Raw genomic sequence first — 4,678 nt, forward strand, 5'->3', positions numbered from 1 at the left:
TAATCATATCTTATTCTTCTTCAACTTATTTAAATATAACAAATATAATAATTTATGATTAAATAAATTTATTTTTTAAATACGTATAATTGTGTATAAATATTTTTAGTTTTGAATATAATATAATTTTTATTTACTATAAATAAAAAATTATAACATAAATTAATATAATAATTAAATATTAATAATAATAAAATTAAGAATATAAAAAATAAATTAATATAATATTATTATTTTATTTTAAATATTAGCTTCTTTAATTTTGATTGCGTTTTAATCTTATTTGAAGACTTTGCTGCTTTTTGACTTGTTCAAACAAATATAATAATTTACCTTATATTTATATTCAAAGTAATTATAGATAATAATAAAACAAAAATAAAAAAATAAGTGCGATAACAGCTTCGACTAAGAGGTATGTGGTTGTGCTAAGTTTGTAATTTGTTGTGATATAGTGAATACAATCAATAATATTTTTTATTATAAATTATATACCAATAAAATTGCTTAAAAAAACTAAAAAAATAAAATAAAATTTGTATAACATTAAAAATTTATAATGATCGTTGTTATTGAATAATATTAATAAAAATATAATTATTTTATTATCAAATTAGTTTATATATATTCAAATTTTTATTTGTTTTATTGATAATTATTAAATAATTGTAATAATTTTTATACATATTTATAAATAATTTTTAAAATATTATTTGAGCATTAATTATAAATATTTCCGTATTATAAAATTTTTATATTTTATTTTTCTCAATTTAATTTTATAAAATTATAAAATTATTAAATATTTTAATTATTTTTTATGATAATTATGTTTTATTTTTATAAAGATATTTTATATTCAATAAATAAAATCACAGTAAACACATAAAATTGATAACAAAAAATAATACTTACAAAATTTATTTAATCAGCTAAAAAAATTATTATATTTTAAAAAGTAAATAAATATCGTCATTATAAAAATTGTAGATAAAAAATATTTATATTATAAAATTCATAGATGCAAAAAAATAACATATGAGCATAGGAAGAATTATTAAAATTTATAGTTAAATTAAAATAACTTATATTTCTAAATTTTTATCTTAATTAAAAAATACGTGATAAAACTTAATATAAAAATTTAAATTTAATATACTATGTGTATATATATATATATATAAATATATATAATGACAACAATAATAACTATTAAATTAAAAAAATAATTACAAAACATTTAATTTTATTTGTTTCATTATTTTTTTATTTTAAATTAACAAATAAACGTAAAATTAACTACACTATAACATTAATGTAATATAGAAAATATTACTGATACAATAAATTAAAAACATACTTATATATTACATATAAATTAATAAATTAACTAATAATTTAATTAAAACACGTGCAAGTTACAAAAATATATATTATTATATCATTTATTTATAATTATATTATTTGATACATGGTCTGATTATATATATATATATATATATATATATATTAAATTTTTTATTTTATTTTATTATCATTTTTTTATAAATTTTTACTTTGAAATAAAATATAATTCAAATTTAAGCAATTTCTATTTATTATAAATAAAAAGAATTATAACATAAGATATTAATATAATAATTAAATAATTAAATTAATACTAATAAAATTAATAGTATAAAAAATATGTTAATATAATTTTATTATTTTATTTGTAAATTTTGTTTCGTTTAGTTTTGATTACGTCTTATTCCTCTTTAAAGACTTAACTATTCTTTAAATTGTTTAAATATAATAATTTATTATTAAATAAATTTATTATTTAAAAAGTATAATTATGTATAAATATTTTTAATTTTTAATAGAATATAATTTCTGTTTATTATAATTATAAATAAATAAAATTATAACATAATATATTAATTTAATAATAACAGAATTAAGAATATAAAAAATATATTATTAAATAACTTTCTTATTTAAATATATTTTGCTAGCTCTATTTTTAAATTATAATATATATATATATATATATATATATAAGTTATCAAATCTCTGTTAATCCTGTCAAACCCAAACTTGAAGAAGTAGCTTCTTCATCTTTCCAACCACAATTAGAAAAACCTCTGTTTAAACCTTTTAAGATTAGTGCCAAAGCTAAGCAGAAAATCTTAGAACTCAGGCAAAGAGAAAAAGCCAAGGTGAATGAGGAAAACCAGAATGAGTTGCTTAGTAAAATTACTAGCCTCCTTACTACTATTCCCGACACTCCTCAACCTTCTGAGGAATCTAGTGCTAAACCCAAAACTCGGTAGACTACTTAGGCTTCCTTGTTGGACAGCTAAGAGTGTACTAATTGGGAGAGCATAATCTGCTTTGGTTTGTTTTGTAGTTTTGACAATAGAATCGGTCTTTTTGGAGGGTTCTTTTGGAGTTCCAGATTGCTGAGTTGATGACTCAACAATTTGGATGGCTTTTTGAGTCGATGACTCAATGGGGGTAGATGACCCAGAAGAAGAAGTTTTTGAATCTGCTGAAGCAGATTGTGGTTTTGATTTGTTTAGAGTCAGGGCCAACCTGACTTTGCCGCCTCTGGTGGTTCCTCCCCTGGAAGGGGTGATTGCCTTTTTAGGCATTTTACTTATCCTGTAAATATTCACGGGTAAGGTAATCAGGAAGAGAGTTTGAAGTGCCTTTGAGATACTCAATGTCAAAATCAAAAACACTTAAAATTGTTTGTCATCTCGCAAAAATTTGTTTTGAGGCAAGATTTTTAACATCCTTTTGTAAGATTTCTTTGGCAGACTTACAGTCTACTCTAATTAAAAAATTTTGATTTAATAAATCAGATTGAAATTTTGAAACGCATAAAACTATTGCCAAGACTTCCTTTTTAACAGTAGAATAATTCTGTTGTGCAGAATTCCAATGTTTCGAGGTGTATGCAATGATATGCTCATGAGACTCGATTTTTTGTTTAAGGATACCTCCATAACCTATATCTGAGGCATCAGTCTCAACGATTTTGAAGGCTTAAGGGATGGGAAGATATAGACAATTTATCTTCCTAACTTTGTTTTTGATTTCTTTGACGACATTAGTATGGACATCAGTCCAAGGGGGAGGATTTTTCCTAAGCCTATCATGTAAAGGTTTGATGATGTTATTTAGGTGGGGGATGAAATCCCCTACGTAATTGAGGCATCCCAAAAATCTTTGTAGTTGAGTTTTATCAAGAATTCTGTCAGGAAATTTATCAGCAAATTCAATGGACCTACTGATAGGGATAATGGTACCTTGGTGGATATTATGTCCAAGGAATCTGATATTGGTTTGAAAGAGACTGATTTTTGATTTTGAAACGGCAAGACCGTTTTGTTTGATAACATTGATAAAAACATTTATATGTTTAAAATGTTGATCAATAGATTGGGAAAAAATTAAAACATCATCAATGTAGACAATGACAAATTTTGAATAAGGATTGAAAATGTCATTCATGATTTTTTGAAATTCAGAAGGAGCATTTTTTAGACCAAGAGGCATAACATTCCATTCGTAATGCCCAAAGGGAACAGTAAAGGCAGTTTTGTACTTATCATTTTCGCAAATTTGGATTTGCCAAAATCCAGATTTCATATCGAATTTTGAAAAGATCTTAGCAGAATTAAGTCTGTTAAGAAGATCTTTTTTATTGGGGATAGGATGCCTAATCCATTGAAGGGCTTGATTGAGGGGTTTGTAATTGATGACAAGTCTGGGAGTACCTCTCTCAATCTCAGCAGGTTTATTAACATAAAAAGCGGAGCAAGACCAAGGACTCCTGCTTTTCCTAATAAGATTTTTGTCTAAGAGATCCGCAATCTCTTTCTGACAATAATGAAGGAGTTCTTCATTCATCTGTATTGGTTTGGCTTTAGTAGGAATCTGGCTATCCTTAAAACTTGACTCATAAGGAAGACTGACAATATGTTTTTTCCTATTCCAAAAGGCACTGGGTAGGTCAGAACATATAGAAGTTTGGATATTTCTTAAAAGGGATTGGATTTTCTTCTGGAGAGAAGAACCTTGTAATTGTCTTTCAATGTTGGCAAAAGAAACTTCTTCTTTTAGAAAATTAATTTGATTAATTTTGTTTTGAATAGAATTAACATTTTTTATAAATGGTTTGTTAGAAAATTTGAAAGTTATTAGTTTTCCTAAATGACGATTGGAAATTCCATTTTTCGAAATTTGTAGAGGGAAGAAGGCCTTTATAAAAGGTGTTCCTAAAATAACTTCATTTTTTAAATTTTTTACAAGAAGAAAATTTGTCTCAATCTTAAGTCCTTGATTTTCAATCACGGCTTTAGAAAGTTTGTAGTTAATTTTCAGCTTTGAACCACTAGCAGTGCTGAGTTTTTCAGAGGTTTTTTCAAAATATTTTGTAGGAATTAATCCTTCTAAAATACAGTTTGAATCAGCACCTGTATCAAATAGGGCCAAAGTATCAAGAACAAAATCTTCAATAACGATTCTGATATTAATATAAAATTTTTGTATTTTGACCTTGTTGATCAAACACATAAAGGTTTCTTCTGGATTATCAGAATCAACCTTTACAGAATCATTATCTTCAGGAAGTTCTTCCTTCTCAATGTCAGATTCATCATCTAACTGAGAAAGAATAACTTGATGA

This window comes from Abrus precatorius, unplaced genomic scaffold (genome assembly GCF_003935025.1).
Source record: "Abrus precatorius isolate BTA unplaced genomic scaffold, Abrus_2018 Scaffold10, whole genome shotgun sequence".
Lineage (NCBI taxonomy): Eukaryota > Viridiplantae > Streptophyta > Magnoliopsida > Fabales > Fabaceae > Abrus > Abrus precatorius.